General features: G+C 39.1%; 1 pseudogene; it reads left to right on the top strand.

Annotated features, from left to right (window-relative positions):
- The first annotated feature begins 23355 nt into the window (after positions 1-23355).
- Positions 23356-24034, top strand: LOC111545074 (annotated as a pseudogene).
- The last annotated feature ends 456 nt before the right edge of the window (positions 24035-24490 follow it).

Raw genomic sequence — 24490 nt, 5'->3', positions numbered from 1 at the left:
ATGCTGTTTTGTCCTGGATTTAGCTGACTTTGGCAGGACACGCCCTCTCTTATCTCTGGGGGATGATGGGAGAGGGCTAAGTGGCCTCATCCAGTAAACTGCTTTTGCTTTCACAGGTTCAGGATGGTCAGGGATACAGGCCTAAGCCCTACATTGTCCACAGTGATTAGTATTTGGTTCAGAGGCAGGGATATGAATGACCTAATTTTGTCTAATCAGTAAAGCCTAATACTTTTATTCAGTAGTTGAATAAAGATAAAAAGCTCTATTATTCCAGATCTTGTGGTTCTCTAACCTTGTGGTTCTCTAATCTCTAATCTTGTGGTTCTCTAGACACCCTGACACCACTGCAGCCATTTTCTTACTATGACAAAACAAGCAAACTACAACAGCAAAAGAAAATAAAAGAAAAGAGAAAGAGGGAAGGAAGGAAGGAAGGAAGGAAGGAAGGAAGGAAGGAAGGAAGGAAGGAAGGAAGGAAGAAATGCCTGAGAAAATTAGAGAATACAGAGCACAAGCCTGATCTTCAAATACTGCCTAAAGTCCACTAACCAAATATTAGCTTTATTGTTTCAGCCGATGTGAGGTATGTTTTTGTGGTGGTTGTAGTGGTGGTTTATTGTTTGGTTGTGGAGTTTTCTTGCATTTCGACTAGAAAAAAATCCTGATACATAAGCAGAGATGCAGAAAAATAAATCTATAATTATAAAATCCTTATGGTGGGGTTATTCTGCTGGGCCCATTAGAACACAGTATGTTATTTCACACACTCTCTTATTGAAGTAAAATTACCCTTCAGCCCCTAACCATGCTCAGCAGGAGAGATTGTGCTGGGAAGACCACCGTTTCTAATGTATGTTACAAAGTTGATGCTAGCAAGCATTTTAAACAAGTTAAGTGCATCACTGCTGTTTCCCCTTCTCATGGTTGGAGGTGTGAGTCATGCTTCCTGTTAAGCCCAGAGACAGTGCCTCTGTTTGAGGTTTTATTATTTGGTAACAAAATGGAAAGCACACTGCTGCTGTGTCAGTGAGCTGGAAGCAATCAACATTTACTAGGCTTACACACATGAGAAATGCAAATAGGTTTCATTTGCTGGGATATGGGTTGGTGGCTTGACTCAAACATTTCATACCCCCAGGAAAAAGGAAGTTAAACCACAGGATTAATCCTTGACTAAATCTTGAGACATTTTGAACCACAAATTAGCAAATTAAAACCAAAATGTATTCTGCCATTCCAAAACCAAAGAGCTAAGCTCTTACTTCAGAGGCTGGCAGACTCCACCATGTTGGCGCATTTCACTTGACTCTTACTTACCTACTGGTTTACTTTTGCTGGCTTACTGCCAGCCTTTCCAAGGCAGAACCACGAAACCATGTCTCTCAGCTGTGGAATCAGAGACTGGGTGTTAATTAGGCTTCAGAGGGCACCAGGAGCTTCCAGTGATACGTAAATGCTGAATTTCTGGGGATAATTACAGGGGGTCCTTGGGCTGTCTGGGGGCAAAAAAATCAGTCTGAAAACTCACAACATACTTGGTTACTGTAAGAATCATTACTTACAAAGTTAGAGATAGTTGCATTCCAACAGGCATGATAATGCAGAAGTGGTAAAGAAGAGGTAGCATCTATGCCATTCAAGATATAAAGTTCTCAGCCGGTAGCAGTTGACAGCAATGATGCTTTTACTTTAAGAACGCAAGAGAAGTAACAGTTCCTTGAACTCATAAATGCCTGATTTTATTCCACAGAGATTTTACCAGGACAGTCAGAATCTTTTAAGGAAACTGCAGTTATTTGTGAGCATTATTAAGTTGAAATTATTAACATGAGAAAAAATCCAGACAGCAGAGATTGCTTATAGTTTGTTTTTAAAAATGAATTATTTGGAAATAAGGGATGGAGAAGTAGGTGATTAATATTGAGAACCTGTAACTTATAAGTTACTTCACAAAGTAACTTTAATTCTCACATTTAAAAAAAATCAAAATTACTAAATCAGAATTTCAAAGATAAAGGATGTTAATCTATATTTCCACAGAGATTTTGTGGTATTCTAATGAATGTTTTGAGGTGTTGAAAGCAAGATGTATTCATACCTTTCATTAACTTATTCAGTAAATATTTAATGAGTGCTGATACAGTTGCAAAATATATAAAGCTATTGGGCTACAAAATTGAATAAAATAAAATCGAAGTTTCTGTCTTCGTGAAGCTCATCACCTAACAGAAAAAGAAAGCATGGAACTGGGAGCCCCTTTTTAGTATGTGAGATACAAATTGTGTGCCCCAGTTGTCAGGTCTGGAATTTGATTTTATCCTGCTTAAAACTAATAAGTTTGCCTGTTTCTGCTTCATAGATACTGGCAGGAGACAGGAGACTCCTGGTTTCGAGACAAAGAACTTCATTAATCATGCATGGCACAGCAAGCAGCATGAGCATCAACATGTTTGAGTCGATTTCTCTTGCTGCCCCCTCCCAAGCCCGTGGGGGTGGTGCAGAATGCCCAGATAGATGCACAGTGGATTTTGTTACAGGGGAGGAATACCGCGCCTAGGAGATCTACAATTTTCATAGTAAGCAATAAGCAAGCCTGCTGCTTGTCATGAAAACATTACCTAATCCCCTGAGGATGCTGTCTGTAAATACAGCCTTGGGAAATAGTTCCCTTAAAGAGCAGTCAATGCCTTGCATTCATGGCATACTGGCAAGACATGCAGGAGTCCAAGAGATCTATGAAGGACATTCTCACATCAGTCAGGATCCAGAGTGCGATGCTAGAAATGTGTTTTGACTGAAGCAAGAAGTCCAGTATTTCTCCTTTCAATATTTTTTCCATCTGCTTTCAATCCATCCAGGTATCTTCAGGTTCTTATATGGAGATTCCCTTCTCGGGCAAGGGAAAAATCCATTTTGCAATTGACATATTTCAGGGTGCTAGCTGTGAAATGGGATGCTGATTGTTGAGTAGAAAACATGGAAGACACAGTGTGCGAGGTGACAAAGTGCTAGCAGCCCTTGCTATAGGTGCCTCCTCAGTCTTGGCGCCCACTCTGGCCATGCTTGCAGAGCCCTTCAGCCCACCACTGCACTGAGGGAATCCCTCTCTGGGCTGGCCGAGGCCAGAACCGGCTGCCTCTGCTTGCGGGGAGGTGTGGAGGGAGAGGCACGGGCGGGAACCGGGGCTGCCCATGGTGCTCGTGGGCCAGGGCGAGTTCCCGGTGTGCCTGGGCTGGGAGGCCCGCACTCAGAGTAGACGCCCAGCACCACTGGCCCCGGGCAGTGAGGGGCTTAGCACTGGGGCCAGCAGCTTCGGAGGTTGTGCCCTGTCCCCCAGTAGTGAGGGCCCGCGCCTGCAGTGCTAGAATTCTCACTGGACCTCAGCTGCCTCACCACGGGGCAGGGCTCAGGATCTGCTCCCCACCACGCCCAAGCCTCCCCTGTGCTGTGGGCTCTTGCACAGCAGAGCCTCCCCAAGGAGCACCATCTCCTGCCCCACAGCACTTGGTCCCATCAACCGCCCAAGGGCTGAGGAGTGCAGGCAAATGGCGCTGGACTGGTGGGCAACTCCGCCTGCTGCCAATGCAGGATCCAGCAGGTGAAGCCAGCTGGGCTCCTGAGTCTAGTAGGGACTTGAATCTTTATGTCTAGCTAAGGGATTGTAAATACACCAGTCAGAACTCTGTGTCTAACTCAAGGTTTGTAAACACACCAATCAGCACCCTGTGTCTAGCTCAGGGTTTGTAAATACACCAATCAGTACTCTGTATCTAGCTAATTTAGTGGGGACTTGGAGAACTTTTCTGTGTAGCACTCTGTGTCTAGCTAAAGGATTGTAAATGCACCAATCAGTGCTCTTTGTCTAGCTCAGGGATTGTAAACACACCAATCAGCACTCTGTGAAAATGGAACAATCAGCTGTCTGTAAAATGGACCAATCCACTCTCTGCAAAATGGACCAATCAGCAGGATGTGGGTGGGGTCAGATAAGGGAATAGAAGCAGGCTGCCCAAGCTTCCAGCATACTGTGGAAGCTTTGTTCTTTCTCTATGATAAATCTTGCTGCTGCTCACTCTTTGGGTCCACACCTCCTTTACGAGCTGTAACACTCACTGCGAAGGTCTGCAGCTTCACTCCTGAAGCCAGTGAGACCATGAACCCACCAGAAAGAACTAACAACTCCAGACATGCTGCCTTTAAGAGCTGAGAGCTGTAACACCCTGAAGGGCAACTGCTTCACTCCTGAAGTCAGTGAGACTACGAACTCACCAGAAGAAAGAAACTGGACACATCTGAACATCTGAAAGAACAGACTCCGGACACACCATTTTTAAGAACTGTGACACTCACCGCGAGGGTCTGCAGTTTCATTCTTTAAGTCAGTGAGACCAAGAATCCACCAATTCCAGACACAAATGTATCTATAGTACAAATCACAATAGTGGAGTCTCATTTCTGTACGTTGAAGGCCAACACATGTTAACCACTGTTGAGAGATTCCAGCCAAAGTGTCAAATATTCTCAAGGTTAAATTGACTTTGATTGCCTTACCCAGCAGCAAATGTGGTAACAATCTGCTTAGAGAGAGGAGGTACAATGAGAAGTTGTGGGTTAGCTAGCAGCTGGAAAAGAACAAGCTGTAAATTCAACAGAACTAGTTACTTCAATAGGACTTCCTAGTTCTAAATTATGAAAGATTCGTGTAGCCATCAGAGTTCAGTTAATAAAAACAAAAGTTACCCCTTGCATTCTAAGTTTGAAGGGTTTCAATACAGGAAACTAAAGATTTAAACAATCATTGGGAAGGGTGGGGAGCTAAGGTCAGGAAAATTGGTACATTCAATCTCAAACTAAAGCACCAAAGGTATGGTTCTCAAAAACTCTTCCAAAAGGTGATGTAATTCTCAAGACTCTCTGGAATGTTCTCTCTCATTTCAGCTGCTATGGACTCGGTGTGTGCCCTCAAAATTCACATGTTGAAGCCTTAACCCCGCAATGTGATGGTTTTTAATGTGGGGCCTTTGAGAGATAACTAGGTTTAAATGAGATCATGAGAGTGTGGCCCACATGATGGGATTAGTATCCTTCTAAGACAACACAGCTTTCTACCTCTCCTGCAAGTGAGGACACAGTAAGAAGGCAGCCATCTGTAAGCCGGGAAGAGGGTCCTCTCCAGAGCTTGATCATGAAGGTAGCTTGATCTTGGTCATCCTAGCTTCCAGAACTATGTGAAATAAATGCCTGTTGTTTAAGCCACCCAGTCTATGACATTTTGTTCTGACAGTCGGAGCAAACTAAGACAATCATCCAAGCTGCAGGGCCAGTCACATCTGTCCATGTGTCTGGCTGCTTCTTCCTGAGAAGAATAACAGCCACTGCTCTTCACATTCTAAATTTCAGTCAAGTGTTTCATGTTGATAAACTCTAACCTGGTGCCTTACAGAAAAGGCAATTTTGAAAAATGTAGTTCCAACCTTCTTTCTGTGATAAAGCAATTGTGATGCTGTGCTAATAGCAGATAATCCAGCCAAGCCAGATGATTAAACTAGCAAACAGATAATAATAAGTGCCACACAAGAATTACAAACTAAGTGATATGAGATTGATAATGAGATAAATGTACTTCTGATTTGCCTAGGATTTGGGACAAGCTGTGACATCCTAGAGCAGAGAACATAGTTCAAACTGTGACTGATACCACTCTCTAGGCCCTTTGCACAAGGAGGATGGCTCCTTTGACAAAGCTAAAGACTTCGGTGGAACCACAAAGATGGGAGAATCTTCCAAGTCACTCTCAGAAATATCAAGGGGACAGAAGAGAAGGAAAGTTTGCAGGAAACTTGGGTCCTTCACCAGCAGGTAGTGGCAAGCACTGTCGAAACATTCATTCAAAAGTAAAATAATCAAGTTAGATTTAGTGATCCATTTAATGAATTACTCCACTCAAAAAAAAAAAAGAAAGAAAGAAAATAACAACTTTATTGGAAATGATGGAAATTATGCTAGAAAGATGGTTTGTGAGATGAGTAAATTTGGAGGACCAATGAAGGGCTAGGTTAAGGAAAATAATCTTTAATCTGTAGGAAAATGGGGAACAATTTAAGATTTCTGAACCAAGGAATGGCCCAAGCCAAGCAGTATGCAATGTGAACTGAGAACAGATTTGAGGCAGAGAAATGAGATAAAATTTGGCTATTATTTTATGAAAGTGCATGATAATCAATGTTTGATTGCAATGATAACAAGAAAAGGGGTGAAGGGATTCTTAGTCAACATTGTGATGGAAGAATCAACATAATTTAGTGATTTGAAAAGTGACTTTTTCTGAACTTTAGAATGTCCATGTTCTAGTCTTAGAAACTTGTATTCATGGAAAGCAGTCACTCCTGATCTTAGATTTCAAATCCTCTTAACCATGATAGTGGCTTCATTTTTAACAGGATTCTCCTTCAAATACAAGATAGAAGAAGACTAGGCATTTAGCGTTTCCACGCAGATGTTATCTCTGCTTGAGTAGGCTGAGCTCATCCTTGATCATCTCTAGAGCTGAATAAGGCTAATAAATTATTTTGCAATTTCCCTAATATTTTTCTCTAATTACATATGTTCATGCTTTTTTTTTTTTTTTTTTTTTTTTTGAGATGGAGTCTCCCTCCATCACCCAGGCTGGAGTGCAGTGGTGCCATCTCCGCTCACTGCAACCGCTGCCTCCCGGGTTCAATCAATTCTCCTGTCTTAGCCTCCCGAGTAGCTGGGACTGCAGGCACATGCCCCCACACCCGGCTAATTTTTGTATTTTTAGTAGAGACGGGGTTTCACTTTGTTGGTCAGCCTGCTATCTAACTCCTGACCACAGGCGATCCACTCGCCTTGGCCTCTCAAAGTGCCAGGATTATAGGCATGAGCCACCGTGCCCCATGAAGAAATTTTTTAAATTTCTTTTTTAAATGTATGGTGGTAAGAACACAGCGTTAATTCTACTCTCTTAACAGATGTTTAAGTGTACAAAATAGTTTTGTTGCCTGTAGGAACAATATCGTACAGCAGATCTCTAGCACTTATTCATCTTGAATAACACAATTTTACACCTATGTATTAACAACTCCTCATTTTCTCTTTTACCCAGTCATTTGCAACCACTGTTCCACTCTTTGATTCTGTGAGTTTGACTATTTTATATAACTTAGTACAAGCGGAATCATGCAATTTTTGTCCTTTTGTGACTGACTTATTTCACTTAACACAGTGTTCTTAAGGTTCATTCATGTTGTTGCATATAGCAGATTTCCTTCTTTTTGAAGGAAAAGTTAATATTCTCTTGTTTGTATCTAGCATCGTTTGTTTCTACTCATTCATCTGTCAGTTTACATTTTGGTTGTTTCCACATCTTGGCTATTGTGAGTAGTGCTGTAATGAACATGATAAGAATGCTCATATCTCTTTGAGATCCTTATTTCATTTCTTTTAGATACATAGTTAGAAGTGAGATTGCTGAATCCTATGGTAGCTCAATTTTTAATTTTTTGAGGAACCTCCATGCTATTTTCCATAGCAGCTCCACCATTTTGCATTCCCATCAACAATGTCCAAGGGTACTAATTTCTTCACATCCTTGCCAACACTTGTTCATTTTTGACTTTGGGATAGTAGCCATACTAACAGGTCTGAGGTTATATCATGTAGTTTTTATTTGCATTTCCTTAATGATTAATTGGCATTAAGCATCTTTTCATGTACCTGTATGGTCATTTTTTATGTCATTTAAAAAAAAATGTCTATTCAAGTCTTTAGCCCATTTTTAAATCAGTTTACAGGTTTTTTTTCTATGAAGTTGTAGAAGTTTCTTATGTATTTTAGAAATTAGCCTTTTATCAAATATGTAGTTTGCAAAAAAATTGACTCATTGTATAGGTTATGTTTTCACACTGTTAACTGTTCCCTTTGTTATGCAGAAGCCTTTTAGTTTCATGTAGTCCCACCCGTTTATTTTTATTTTGGTTGTCTGGGCTGTAGGTGTCCATGGAACTCGTTAATCAGTAAGTGGCTCCTGTAGCCACTTAGCCAGACACTGTGCTAGGTGTTAGGTATGAAAACATGTAAGAGGCCTGGCCCTGGCTTTGAGGGGGCCCACATTCTACAGCCAAGCACAAGAATATATCATGTAATATTGTAAATAATATAAAAGAAGTGCACTTTTAGCACAAAGACGAAAATTATCAATGAGGGCTATGGGATAATAATTTGGGAAGGTTCGACAGAGGAAGTGATTCTTAAGCTGCAACTTAAAGGAAGAATAGGATTTGTCAAATAGATAAGGTCTGAGCAAAAGAAAGCCAAGCAGCCACAAAGGCAAGGAGAAATAAAAGAATATGGATTTAGATGCAGGGCATTTGCACACCTGATAATTCACACACTTCTTGCATACACAACTCCAATTTCCACAGCTAGATAGTCCATTTTCAGATTAGCTAGAGTCTAAAAAAGAAAAAAACAGTTTTTTAAAATACATTAACATTTGTATGAATCTTTGAAAGCATCTGCATATTAGAAGTGTCTATTATTCAGAACCATATGAAAACCAATAGTAATTGGTTTGAGTCCACTGCAGAATTGGGACACCCTAATGCTCTATTCCAATATTTAGAAATAGGGAGACCAGCTGAGATGAGATAGGTAACAATCATAGACTATTTCAATAGAGAACAACAGTTTTAGCTATTTTTCCATCAGATAATTTATAGTTATAGATCTAAATTATTGCTGTAGTTTTATTTTTATTCTTTTGGGTGTCATTTCTATGATGTCACATGGGAATATTATTTTAAATTTGAGGTTTACATTAAATCTAATCTAATCTCATTTTGTTTTGGTCTTTAATTGTCTGTAATTCCTTCTCCCCAGTCACGAAACCCCTAAATATTAACCTTGTTCATAATGAGTTGTAAGTATTTATTTACTTTGGTTTTACATCCCTGCTTTCATTTTTTTATGAATATCCCATTAAAATCAGATGTCACCAGAAAATCAGCGAACTCATTTTACAACCAGATTACTTTGTTTGTTTACTTTTTTCTTTCTTTTCTTTGTTTTTGTGGTCCTCTTCCTCTTTTCCTTAGTGTATTAGGGTTCTCTAGAGAGACAGAACAAATGGAATATATATATATATAGGAGAGTTTATTAAATATTAACTCACGTGATCACAAGCTCCCACAATAGGCCGTCTGCACGCTGAGGAGCAAGGAGAGCTAGTCTGAGTTCCAAAACTGAAGAAACTGGAATCTGATGTTCAAGGGCAGGAAACATCCAGCACTGAAGAAAGATGTAGACTGGGAGGCTAGGCCAGTCTCTTTTCAGATTTTTTTGCCTGCTTATATTCTAGCCTTGCTGGCAGCTGATTAGATGGTGCCCAATCAGATTAAGGGTGGATCTGCCTTCCCCAGCCCACTGACTCAAATATTAATCTCCTTTGGCAACGCCCAGCCCATTGACTCAGATGTTAATCTGCTTTGGCAACACCCACACAGACACACCCAGGATCAATACTTTGTATCCTTCAATCCAATCAAATTGACACTCAGTATTAACCATCACACTCAGAAAGTTGTTTTATGTTTAGAGTCTCTCATTCCTCTTAGGCTATGTACATTTTAGATTCTCCGTTTATAGCATATCGTCTTTTTCCTTAGAGTTTCTCTATTTATATGGCTGTACTGTTTTTCTAGAGCTGATGCAGAAAAATGCCAGAAACTAGGTGGATTAAAACAACAGAAATTTATTTTCGCACAATTCTGGAGACTAGAAGTCCAAAATCAAGGTGTTGGAAGGACCATGATCCTTCTGAAGGGAAGTCCTTCCTTGCCTCTTTTTACCTTCTGGTGGTTTGCTAGCAATCTTTGGTAACCCTTGACCTATAGCTATATAAATCCAATCTCTGCCTCGTTTGTCAAATGGCATTCTCTATTTGTGCCTCTCTGTCTTCACATGGCTATCTTCTTATAAGGACACTAGTCATATTGGATTAAAGATCTACCCTACTCCACTATTACCTCATCTTAACTAATTACATCTGCAAAGAACCTATTTCTAAATAAGGTCACATTCTGAAATGCTGGGGATTAGGACTTCAACATGTCATTTTTTGTGAGACACAATTCAGTAATTACTGATATTGAGAAACAGTACAGGCTGTGCTCAAAGGCAAGAGCTTTGGAATGAAAAAGCCCTGGTTCAAGTCCTTGTTCCATCACGAACTGTGACCTCAGGCCATTTCTGTAATTTTCCTATTATGAAGTAGAAATAATGACAATACCTCAGAATTTTTAGAGAATTAAATAAGATAATACATCAGTGTGATTATCACAGTACCTGGCATATAGCAAATGTCCAGTGAATATTAGCAATTGACATTATCTTAAGGACATAGGGGACTATTTCTAAATATATTCAGGAATCCCTATTTTGAATAGTGTAAGATCAGAAACAGTAGGAAGTGGCAAAAGTGTCACCATCTTTAGCCTATGCTGTGTCATCTTTTGCAATTCTGGTATTTTTGGTACTGTCTGCCAAAACGATAAAGAGCAACTAGGAACACTCTGCGTGGAGAACTGAGAATGTGCCACATGAAAACTCATTCCGAGAGAAAAGGGAGCTATCAATGAGCAGCTTGATTCCATACTACATTTTATTTTCAGAAGAAAAGAGTGATTCTTAGGCTAGCCTCCTGTCAGACTGTCCCTGGCCCCACACTATGAATTTCTACCTAGGTCTTAATGGCTATATATGACCCTGAGTTAATACCCACAGAGCAATGTCACTGGAAAGGGGTACAATATACATTCTTTGTGTGATGAGTACCATAAAAGCCCTGATTTCACCACTATGCAACTTATACATGTAACAAAATTACACTTGTATCCTCTAAATTTATACAAATTAAAAATAAATAAATAGAAATAAAAATTTGAAGCACAACTTGTAGTGTTTTGGTACACATCTAACAAATTCTAAAACAAGATGATGGTGTGAGGCATTCTATCCTAAACTAGTACAAATGTCTGGGGAATTTTGGAACTTTGAGAATCCTTGTAATGCCTGGTGGTCACAAAAGTATCTCTGAAGTGTCAACTTGGTTGATGGAAACTGCAGTAGTCCCTGGGAGAAAAAAACATGGAAAGAAATCAGTAGCCTAGATAGATGTGGACGTGAGCACAGTGGTACTTAGAGTGCTTAGACTCTTTAATTGGTCCTAGCAAGAACTCTATTTGTGAAAAACTTTTATTGTATCTGTTTTATACATGAGGAAAACTAAAAGTTGAAGAGTGGTAAATGTCAAGTCCAAGACCACAGAGTGAGTAGGCAGAAGAAAAAAGTATTTTAACCCAAGCAGTTAAATTCTAGGAGCTGAGAATTTTCTAAAAGGTATGTTAGAAGCCCTCTAGAGCAGTGGTCAGAAGTCTTTCCTGTAAAAGGCCAAATAGTAAATATTTTCAGCTTTTGGAGCTGTATGCCTTCTTTTGCAACTACTTAAACCATTTTTTGCCATAGTAACACAGAAGCAGCCAGAGACATATGTACCCAAATGGGCACGGCTGTGTTCCAATGAAAGTTTATTTCCAAAAACAGAAGTCAGTCAGATTTGGCCCACGGGCCCTAGTTTGTAATCCTTGACTCCTTTTAACTGCTATGGCAAATGATTTGTTCAGTCTTATTAAAGCATCACTTATGAAAATAGCATTTAAGGCTGTATCACCAATTTCTCTTCTATTGCTGTTAACCTCTCTTAAATTGGTAAAGTGTTAGTAATCTGCACTGATATATTTCACTTAGTGCATCTAGTCTCCTCAGGTAACAGAGACAAAAACAGACCCTTGATGTGACTTTTCCATAATAGATCATTCATTTTTGCACCTCTTGCTGCACCTGTTCATCACCTGCATGCCACTTGCTTACACTGACCTTCATCGTTTCCTACACCTGTACCTTTTTCTTCTTAGTTATCCTCTATCTATTTTTTTCTGAAAGGTTACTTGGTTTCTGAACTTTTTACTTTAAAAAAAATTCTGTGACATGTACTTCATTTGTTGTCTTTCCCTTCTTCTGCTCTAATTTTAACACATTTATGTATGCTTATAGCATCTGTGACTATGGCCATACATAAATTCTATGAGCACTTCAAATGGTTAGGAAATTCAGATTTAGTGAGAAAATTATGAGTTCAATTTTATTCAAAAGTTTGGTTGCACTAATACAGAATAGAAACACTGAGAAAGAGGAACAAGATGAAACAGCACACATCTAAAGTGGAAGTAAGCTTACCACATTCCCTAAGACTGTTTATTAGAACTGGAAGGATTGTAACTACCAAGACATCCACCATTTTCTTTTATTTTTTTAAAAAAAGAACACACGCTGGGGTCTATTGGAAGGCGAAGAGTGGGAGGAGGGAGAGGATCAGGATAAATAACTAATGGGTAGAAGGCTTAATAATACCTGGGTGATGAAATAATCTGTACAACAAATCCCCATGACACAAGTTTACCTATGCAACAACCTGCACATGTATTCCTGAACTTAAAAGTCTAAAAAGAAAAAGGAAAACTGAAATCAGGAAATTCAGAGTCATTTATTTAACTGGTTATAGAGTTCTTTGGCGAGCTGATTCTAAAATCCAGATCTGCTGATTCACCATCTAAAGGATCTTTCTAACTTCATGAGACCTGAACATGTGGAACAAGACAGAAGTATTTTCAAAGCATTTCTTCTTCTGTTGATCTAACATATTGCATCATTAGTCTTGGTTCTGATTCCACAGGTAAAATGACTGGAACCTGTTTTCTCATCTATTTTCCCGTCCCCCTCCAGTGGTTTACAAACATAAAGGTCAGAGTTGATTAGTTCTTTAAAGAAAGTTCAGTTTTAAAAATAATTTCCTCACATTAAGCATCCTTCCCTTCGTTTTCACTAACTTGCAGCTACAAAACAGTCTCAAGGTGAGCTAAGTCTACCTTTGCTGGTCTTCCTGCTTGTGATGTGAGAGTAACTTCACTAAAACACAGTTCTGAAAATGCCACTCTGCTGCTTACTCATAAACATTCAGAGGCTCCTTACTGCCTCCTCAGACTACAAACATTTCCTTGTCTTCAAGTTTTCCTTGTTCTTTCTTTCACATAAAAGCAAACCAAAACAAAGCTCTGTATCTCTCTCTCTCCCCCATTATTCTTATCAAAACCCTTTCATTGATTTGCTAGAGCTGCGGTAAGAGAGGACCCACAAACTAGGTGGCTTCAAAACCAGAAATTTATTGCTTCACAGTTCTAGAGATCAGAAGTCTGAAACCAAGGTTAGCAAATTTCCAGAAGTCTATTCGAAAGAGTTGGTTCCTTCTGAGGGTTGTGAAGGAGAATGTGTTCATACCTTTGCCTCAGTTCCTGGTGATTTGCTGGTGATGTTTGGCATTCACTGACTTGTGGCATTATATATCCAAGCTTCACATGGTCTTCTCTCTGTGTCTCTCTGTCCAAATTTTCCCTTCTTGTGAGGACACTAGTCAGATTAGGTTAGAGCCCACCTTAATGACTTCATCTTAATTTGACTACATCTGCAAAGGCCTTTTCTCCAAATACAATCACTTTCTGAGGCAAGAGGAGTTATCCTTTCAACATATGACACACATGTGACTTCGCCATGAATTTGTAGACAGACACAATTCAGCCCATAACAGCCTTGTTTGTATTTCTAGGCTTTATACAGAAGCAATATCTTCCACGAAACATTTCCTACCTGTAGGCTGAGATGTTTTCCCCTGCTGAGCCTCTTAGTAACCATTCCTTCTTTCCACTTCCTGACTAGTTTCCTGAAACCAGGGATTGTGTATTTCTCAATTTGTTACTTTACCCCAAAGTCTATCAAGTTGCTTGGTATTCAACAGACATCAAAAAATGTTTGCTGTAAGATGGGCACCGTGGCTCATGCCTCCTGTAATCCCAGCCTTTTGGGAAGCCAAGAAGGGCGGATCACTGGGCTCAGGAGTTTGAAACCAGCTTGGCCAACATTACAAAACCCTGTCTCTACAATTAAAAAAAAAAAAAAAACTTATCCGGGCTTAGCAGCACAAGCCTGTAGTCTCAGCTACTTGGGAGGCTGAGGTGACAGGATGATCTGAGCCCGGGAGGTCGAGACTGCAACGAGCTGAGATAGCACTACTGCACTCCAGCCTGGGCAACAGAGTGAGACCCTGTCTCAACAACAACAAAAAAAAAAGGTCCACTGGGTTGAAGAGAAGGTTCTGTCTTCTATACTCTAGTTCTATATTCTAGAGGTGACAGGGATTTTAATGCTGGTTAAGATCCAAGCAAGGCATCTACACTTCTAGGTCCTATTTTCACCATAGTGATGAGAAATAGTACAGTATTGATTAAGAGAATGGACTTGACCATATTCTGATTTTGTCACATACGTCCATATTTATATAATCTGATAACATTAACCTTTCACAAATTTCCCTCAAATTTTCTCATTTATAAAGCATGACATGTAATCCCTACCCTAAAGTATTTGACTGAAAGTTGATTAAGATAATATATGCAATGTCCTAACCAGTGATAGCTAATAATATTGTTGTCTAGGACACCTAGATAACCTATTGTTATTTATAGTGCTGATAAGCTTTTTAAAGGCTTTCAAGAAGTTTTTAAAGACTTTCATATGCTTATAGATCACAGAGAAGCCTCCCTACACACAGAGAAACTATTTGAGCTTGATTCATGAAGAGGAAAAAAAAAAATAAGAGACACTTTATATAACCTTAAGGAAACAGTGGTCACTACTGGTCAAGGAGAACAGATAGCAATTGTGCAGAATTAAACTACAGATCCTACCTTTGACTATTTAGTCACACCTCACAATTAGCCAGAAGAGCCATTTTCAAATATCAAGGGCAATACAAATAGAGTTATTATCATCATTCATTCTTCAAAGCAATGACCTTTACTTTGGGCTAGTTTTTTTGGCAAGGAAGTTTGGCATGAAGCTGCTAAAGTAACATTAAACGGCAAAAATCTGTTCTTGTGACTATGCTATCTTAATGGCAATTTAACAAAACACCTAATTTCAGGCTCAGAGGTAAAAATGCTTAAGCAACCCACCTGAGACTCCCAAGCAGCATATTTATCAAAACAAGTTAAAGTCACCTTCTGAATAATTGTTGTGGAGGGGTTTTCACACAGCAGAGAGGCACATTTTCTGTGGATTGAACGATTGATCACTAAGTTCTAGTAACAGGTGCATCTTGCTTCTGGGGCCTTGAAACATGACAGGCTGTAGAAAGACTATTAAAATTGCTTGCTAACAAAGAAAAATCAATTGTTCTCCACAAGGAGGTGCCCTCTGGCGCAATCAATATACAATAGTACAATGCTGGGCTGTAAAGCCTGTGAACAGATTTAAGCTTTTGATTAGGTAAAAGGTGGAGAGGGGAGCTGGTTTTCATCTCTGATGGACTCAGAAAGATAAAGACATATTTTGCTATAAGTTGCATTTGGTTTTTCTTCAGTAGATCAACTTGTTAAAAGCACAGCTGGGTTTTCTTTTAGTATAATGGTTTGTAAAGTATCATCTTACCTGTTTTCAGGTCAAGGTATGTGGTAGAGAGCTGGAGTTGGAAAGGGGCATACTTATGAGACTAGTCCAAGAATCAAAATGGAAGGACAGATGGGAACAAGAACGCTATCAGTTCCATTGTTACAAGTTGAAAAGTATATAATGTCTGTTATTTTTCTGCTACATATAAGAAATATATGAGTTTATGTGGCAGTCAGGTCTTGGAACTTTTTGTGGATTTTTCTACCAACAAATCAATAATCATCTGTCATTTACAGACATGTTTCAAGAATAGAAAAATGGCATTTACAACCTCTGTATTTTCATAAAGCTTTGCCTGTGTGCCAACAATATTTGAAGCAGATACAAAACTCAAAATAAAACTCAATTCAGGCTATTCAGACAGGGGAAAAGCACACTCTCAGTAATAAAGAACTTTATGCTGAGAACATGAAGTGCTTTTTCACTCAAAGGAATGTTATAACTGAATAGTGTAGACAAAACCCATTGAACAATTGTCAGTAACTTTTTGTACTTAGAATGTGTATACATTGAACATATTTGAAATTCAGTCTTTAAAAATGTTAAATGGTCTAGATTTTATAAAATCAGTAACATAATTCAGTATTTTCACAGAAAATTAATTATATGTACTAATGGATAATTTGCATGGTGTTGGAGAATTCGTATTATTTAGAAGGTAATTTTTGTTCAGTATAAATCATCTCATAAGTATCATTCACTAAAACTTCCAATCTTTTGAGTTTAACCAGATTAATCTCGTCCCTGTGCTTTTGTTTCAGCCATAGAGAAGTCAAGTAAATTGCCAGACATAAAGCCATGTAATTTTCAATCCAGGCATCTAAAATAAAGATCTGGGAGTCTGACAGGGAGTATTAGGGACTGAGGCCAACATTTAAAGATAGCAGTGTAGTAGAAAGTCAAGAGCCAGAAGAGATTCAAAAGAGGGTTTGGCTGTGTGCTGTTGCCCACTCTTCAACTGGAACAGCTTAGATATAGCTATCAATGATCCCTCATCTGCATCTCCAGAAGAGGGCTGTATTCACTTCTGACCCAACACTCTCAGAGTCCATACATTTTCCTAGCGAAATACTAAAGAAAGTTCTTACACAGATGAAACTGATGAAATAAGGAAGCATAGAAATGAGGAAAGAGTATGTAGAAGAGCAGCAGTAAGGATAAAGCTGTAGGGAAACCTAAATGAAAGAAATCCAATGTTTAGGTTTGTGTGTGTTTGTGTGTGTGTGTCTTTGTGTGCACACACGCACAGGCGTGTGTGCAGTTTGGAAGTCATTGCTTTGTCTGAAAATAGTAAAAGTCTTAATTTACATTAGGCTTTCATTACAGAGTATCATAATCTCTAGATGGATATTAATTTGTTAAGGAATGTTATAATAGTAAAAATAATAAAAGAATGTGTCACTAATAAGCAAATGGGTGTAGAATTTAATAATTAATTTAAAAATGCATAGAACAGATGACAGAAATAGAAAGCAAATTGGAAGATGCTAGATTTAAGCACAGACCATATAAACACTTTCAATAGAAATGAACTAAAATTGCAATTTAAAAATGAAGATTATTTTAATCTTTTTTATGCTTTTTCAATGCTGCTTTTAAGAAATGTTTTCAATTTTAATATTCAAAAGCATTTAAAAAAAGATGACAAAAATTACTGAGCAACACCAAAAGAAGCTTGAAGCTACACTAATATCAGACACTGTAGACTCAAAGCCAAAGCACATTATTAAAGATCGAAGAGATACTTCAAGGCACTAGGAAAATATGATTCTAAATGTGTATATACCTAGTAACAGAGCCTCAAAAGATGTAATGCAGAATTTTACAGACCTTCAAGAAGACATAGTCAGTTTCACAAATACATTGAAAGATTTTAAGACACCCCTCTCAGCAACTGATAGGACAAGCAGATACATCAGTAAGGTTATAGAATAGTTGAACAATATGATTAACTAACTTGACATAATTGACAAATACAGTGTACCCAACCCAACAATTGCAGAACGCAGGCTCGAAGTGAAGGGAGTTGATTTGGCTTACTATAACAAGGAAGTCTGGACTTACATCTTCAGGTTTCAGATATCCTTGGACCCAGGGGTTTAAAAATATAATATGAAATTAAAAATTTTTTTCTGTCTCATTTATCCTTAATCTGGATATTGAATCTCATTATCTCTTATACAAACAAGTTGTCTTTTTAAGACCTGAGAGTATGGTGTCAAGTAAAGTTGCTCCTCATTTTTGTATGTTGATTCTGGAACCTGCAGCTTTACTGAATTTGTATTAGTTCTAACAGTTTAACAACGCTGGACATTTTGGTCACTCTTTTCTTTTTATATTCATTTTGATCCTATACCTTCTGTGTCTCTCTGTATATCTTACTAGACTATTGTTCTTGTTGCCTTCTGCTATTTCCTTCTCTCATTCTTTCTCTGTGTTGCTGCCATCAAATCTAAACATGTAACTGCTGTTTCCACTTTCTCCTGCTATAGCTACACCACTATGTTTATCCCCTTCTCATGCCCATAGTTATGCGTAGGTCTGCATGTACACAGGGATTCTATGACTGTCTGGATATGAGATATTATATTCACTCTAAGAAAAATTATGTTTCCTCCAGGAGTAGAAAGAAGACAATGTTCCCAGGCCTTTTCCAGTGTTTCCCCTAAGCCCAGAGTATATTTACATCTCCCTGTAGCTAGAAATAAGTCAATGACTCTAATATTCAATAAACCACCCTGAACTTCCATAGTCACTTACTTTAACTAAAAAGATTTCATTGATTTGTTTTTGCATGGTTACCTTTTATTCAGAGATACGGCTGTGTTATTTTTCTCTAAAATGACCTTGACATGATTTGCCTCCTGGTTGATTGAACTTCAGCAAAAGTTAAATAATGGTACAGCAGCTTATTCTGTGACCCAGAATATTCTCTCCTAAAATTTTAACCAAAGAACTGTAAGATAAAAATACAAACAAATATATATTTTATAATGGTGCAAAATAAATAAAAACAACCCAGAAAAAACTAAATACCAAACATTAGAAAACTGGTTAAATAAATTGCAGGACATCAGTTGGGTACGGTGTCTCACGCCTATAATCCCAGCACTTTGGGAGGCCGAGGTGGGTCGATCATGAGTTCAGGAGATTGAGATCATCTTAGCCAATGTGGTGAATCCCCATCTCTACTAAAATATAAAAACAAAACAAAACAAAGAAAACTACCCGGGCATGGTGGGGTGCACCTGTAGTCCCAGATACTCGGGAGGCTGAGGCAGGGGAATTTCTTGAACCCAGGAGATGGAGGTTGCAGTGAGCCAAGATCATACCACTGTACTCCAGTCTGGCAACAGAGTGAGACTCCATCTCAAAAAAAAAAAAAAAATTGTAGGATATCTGTGCAATTAACTTTTATATAACCTTTAAAAATTATACCAGCCAGGCATAGTGGCTCATGTCTGTAATCTCAATACTTTGGGAGGTCAAGGCAGGAGGATTGCTCTGCCCCAGGTGTTCAATACCAGCCTAGGCAACATAGCCAGACCCCATCTCTACAGAAAAATAGCAAATTAGCTGGGCATGGTGGTGCAAACCTGTAGTCCCAGCTACTTGGGAGGCTGAGGCGGGAGTATCACTTGAGCCTGAAGGTGAGACTTCAGTGAGCCATGATTGTGCTACTTCATGCCAGCCTGGGTGACAGAGTGAAACCCTTGTCTAAAACATAAATAAGTAAATAAAATTTAAACTGTACAACATTTAAGAACATAGAAAATTGTTCAGGTCAATAAATCAGGTTGTCAGTTGATTATTTCAGAATTACTCCTAGGTTAGATAGCAAATTTGGGACTAGATAGAATTTCTTCCTCCAAAGGCAAAATGAAAGCGAGACAAAAGCAAAAACTAGAAATATTCTTGAGGGAAACTGCAGACAACGTACATGGATTTGAAAATACTTTTCTGTTTTTTACTTTTTCAGGGCCAAAACCAATTTGACACAGTGCCTTGCATATTAATAACTTTACATAACATACCTTTATAAGAAGAGCCTCCCCATGACCACTTCCCAGGTTCAGAGCTTCACCATATTCAGCCTCCCTGCTTGTCACACAAAGGATTCGAGCCAGGACCTCACCAAGCTCAGGGAGGAGCATCAGACTCTTTCAGCAGTGTATACACTTTATATTCCTATTCTGTAACCTATCACTGTGGGCCAACTTTCATAAGTCATCTAGCTGTCCATTCCAAGCAAAGTGATGAACCTCACACAATCCTCCTTTTACTTCCTCCAGCCCATGGACAAAGTTGGGATATATCTTATGCCAGAGGCAAAATGATTGAATTCTCCTGAAGCTGCATGAAGAGGCTATATTACAGGCTATGCGTAAGAGCCTTAATATACCTGTGAAAGGTAAAGAAATGCAAGTCAGATCTGAAACACCCAGTCAACACAGCCCAGGATAATTTTGCAATTGGTTTCCATGGCTTTTATCTTCTGCATCCAGATGACAAAGATAGGTGACAGTAACAGATCCTGTATTAGTCAGTGTTCTCTAAAGGGACAGAACTAATAGATTAGATGTATATAAGGGGAGTTCACTAAGGAGTATTGACTCACACAATCACAAAGTGAAATCCTGCAATAGACATAGTCCGCAAGCTGAGGAGCAGGGAAGTCAGTCCAAGTCCCAAAACCTCAAAAGTAAGGCAGCCCTCAGTCTGTGGCAGAAGGCCAGAGACCCCCTGGAAAACCACTGGTGTAAGTCCAAAGTCTAAAAGCTAAAGAACTTGGAGTCCGGTGTTTGAGGGCAGGAAGCATCCAGCATGGGAGAAAGGTGAAAGCCAGAAGACTCAGCAAGTCAAGTCCTTCCATGTTCTTCTGCCTGCTTTTATCCTAGCTGCACTGGCAGTGGATTAGGTGGTGCCCACTCAGATTGAGAGTGGGTCTGCCTCTTCCCGTCCACTGACTCAAATGTTAATCTCCTTTGGCAACACCCTCCCAGACACACCCAGGTAGAATATTTTGCATCCTTCGATCCAATCAAGTTGACACTCATTTTTTTTTTTTGAAACGGAGTCTCGCTCTGTCGTCCAGGCTGGAGTGCAGTGGTGCGATCTCAGCTCACTGCAAACTCCACCTCCCGAGTTCAAGTGATTCTCCTGCCTCAGCCTCCTAAGTAGCTGAGATTACAGGCGCACGCCACCGTGGCCAGCTAATTTTTGTATTTTTAATAGAGATGGGTTTTTACCATGTTGGGCAGACTGGTCTTGAACTCCTGACATCGTGATCTGCCTGCCTCGGTGTCCCAAGGTGCTGGGATTACAGGTGGGAGCCACCACTCCCAGCCAACACTCATTATTAGCCATCACAGACCCGTAGTACCTTTCCTGGGCTATATGCAATCAAAAAGATTTACTCTAAACTGCCAATTGATTTATACCTTCTCCTCTTTACATCTATACACACAGGAAATTTAGAATTCCATTGTTCCACTGTCCTCTTGTGTGTTTATCAAACTCTTACTGGAACACATTTCTTCAATTTACTTGATATTTATTTAGTTATTTGTATTTTATTTTATTATTATTTTTATTTATTTTTGAGATGGATTCTCCCTCTGTCGCCCAGGCTGGAGTGCAGTGGTGTGATCTCGGCTCACTGCACGCTCCGCCTCCCGGGTTCACACCATTCTCCTGCCTCAGCCTCCCAAGTAGCTTGTACCACAGGCATCTGCCACCACGCCCAGCTAGTTTTTTTGTATTTTTAATAGAGATGGGGTTTCACCGTGTTAGCCAGGATGGTCACAATCTCCTGACCTCGTGATTCGCTCATCTCTGCCTCCCAAAGTGCTGGGATTTCAGAAATGATATATTTATTTTATTAAAGTATATCTTGTAACTGGTCAAATTTAAACAACTTATTATTTCAATCAGTTATAAGACACCAATGCAGAATATAGATATAAGAGGGAGATACAGTTGAGCATGAATTTTAGAAGACTTTCCAGAACTGTGTTACATGTTCATTTCTGCCACTGGAGATACCTCTGGATATTTGAAGGATCCCTGTCATAAGACACTGGGTACTCATGCTGACCTGCTCAAGGTGAAGGTCACAAGCAAGTTCAAGAAAAAGTTACTGTACGCTTACCTGTATTAACTCTTATGTTCATTCTACTCATATTCTTTAGTTGCGTTTTCAAAGGAGCTAACTAATTTCTGTAAGTCTCTTTACTTCTCAATTCAAATTCCTGGTTGAAAAACACTCCTGGAGCACATGTTTTACATAATTCTGTGCAATTAAAATTTTAATTTATTCTCTAGCAAGAGGTTTTTAGTGGCTGAACACAAAATGATAACAGACAAACTATAATCAACAAATTCACCTTTTATCTCCACTTCTTTGCATCTGGTCATTATAAAGATTATTAAGAAATTCAACTTATATTGTCCATCTTTTCATATCCTACGATTGGGACTCCCATGAAGCTTTATACAACTAACTAGCACAGGCATCTATGATTTTCTCCATCTGGACAGATCAGTTTTAAGATCTATGGGCTTGAGGGTAAAGTAGGTTTGCTGCTCTCTGGTTACCAGCTTCTCTGAGTCCAGTGAATACCCCCCCAACACACACAACAGATTATATGAAGAGAGTTTCTTACCAATAGGCAACAAAAAACAACAGAAACCTAGAATTCCTCATATTTCAGTCCCCCAATGCTCAGAAAAGCTGTCCAAAATGGATGGAGTGTCATCTGCCCATACCCTACCTGAACTGCAGCTGAGGAACCCCAGAAAGCAGCCCACCTTGGGTTTTATACCTCAGGATGACGGGATGTGCTGGGCTGAAGTGTTGAAGACATCCTGTTCTGCTAGGGGACTGAAACAGAGCCCAGGCTGTTCCAGCCAGTCCCTTGCTACCTCAAGATGTTTTATTCCCAGCACATACTATGACTAATTTTGAGAACCATAAGCAAGAAAGTGGGGAGAGCTGGACAAGTCCAAGAACACTTAGGAAACTATCTTGCAATCACCACTTACAACTGAAGTTGATTTAATTTACTTCTTTGTAAAAGTAGATCCACTTTTTTCCTGATGGTATTTGTAAATCTTATTACAGACTCCCATGATTTTGAATAACATTAATATTAGTAGCCCATTTGGCAAATTCTATTAGTCATTAAAATTGTGGACTTTCCTGACACTATTCCTATAGACACCACCAATACCTGAATTTTCATTATATTCCTTAGAATGTATTGGTCATATTTTCCTCCTTTTAATATTTTACATCTAAGTGAACCAATTTTGCCTAGCCAAACTCATTTACTTTCCAGAATTCTAGAACTTAGCAAATGAGTTCATTTTCATTTGCTTCACATGTCCATGTTTTTGATCATGCTCTGTTTAACTACCAGTGAGTTTCTATTCATAACTCAGTGATTAGCTCATATATTATCTTCCTCACTAACTGTCAAAGAAGAATTATTCACTCCATTTATAGTCTTGTACAGTTTTTTTATATGATAAGTTGGATGCAGTGCTTCCCCTGTTGCATTATAAACTCTGAGAGCAAGGACCTCATCTTATTCAGCTCTGTATTCTGAGCATCTATTACACTGGATGACACGGAGGTGAAGATACACAAGTGTTTGTTAGAAATGAATAGATGCACCTTTTGCGGCCATCACTAAAGCAGGAGGAGCCAAAATGAAGTTCAATCCCTTTGTGACTTCCGACCGAAGCAAGAACCACAAAAGTCATTTCAAAGCACCTTCCTACATTCGCAAGAAGATTATGTCTTCCACACTTTCCAAAGAGCTGAGACAAAGGTATAATGTGCGATCCATGCCATCCGAAAGAATGATGAAGTTCGGGTTGTATGAGGACACTATAAAGGTCAGAAAATTGGCAAAGCAGTCCAGGTTTACAGGAAGAAATACGTCATCTACATTGAATGGGTGCAGCGGGAAAAGGCTAATGGCTCAGCTGTCCATGTAGGCATTCACCCCAGCAAGGTGGTTATCACTAGGCTAAAACTGGACAAAGATTGCAAAAAGATTCTTTTTTAAAAAAAATTATTATACTTTAAGTTCTGGGATACATGTGCAGAATATGCAGGTTTGTTATATAGGTATACATGTGCTATGGTGGTTTGCTGCACCCATCAACTCATCATCTACATTAGGTATTTCTCCTAATGCTATCCCTCCCCTAACCCCCAACCCCCTGACAGGCCCCAGTGTGTGATGTTCCCCTCCCTGTGTCCCACAAAAAGATTCTTGAACAGAAAGCCAAATCTCGCCAAGTAGGAAAGGAGAAGGGCAAATACAAGCCAGAAACAATTAAAAAGATGCAGGAACAAAGAAATCTTATATACAAGCTTTGATTAAAACTTGAAATAAAAAAAAAAGAAAGAAAGAAATGAATAGATGCTCTACCCTGAAGCCAGTTAAGAACCAGGTAATTACTGATATGGAAGAACACATGGTTTGGAGACTTCTTAATGTTACCACCTTATTGAGAGGTAGTGTGAAGGATCAGGACTGTTTCCCAGGATTTATTCTGAACTTGATGCATATGCATTTCAGCTTATGCTGATCTACTCTGTTAGACTCCTGTCCTAGTCCGACATTGCAGTGTTTCCTTTTCCCCATGGGAATCAAGGATATAGAGTTGTGGAAGAGAAGGTACCAATCAAATACAAAGACTCTAAATTCTGGCCAGGATCTGACACAGAGTGTATTATGAATAAATATTTGACAGTTTAATTATATTCCCATAGGGTTGTCAAGCTGTCTAATAGTCCTTGATACATGACAAACAGAAGAGCAAAATAACACAG

The sequence above is a fragment of the Piliocolobus tephrosceles genome, chromosome 8 (assembly GCF_002776525.5).
Source record: "Piliocolobus tephrosceles isolate RC106 chromosome 8, ASM277652v3, whole genome shotgun sequence".
Classification (NCBI taxonomy): Eukaryota; Metazoa; Chordata; class Mammalia; order Primates; family Cercopithecidae; genus Piliocolobus; species Piliocolobus tephrosceles.
The sequence above is the reverse complement of the archived record's forward strand: the minus strand, read 5'-3'. Positions and strand labels throughout refer to the sequence as shown.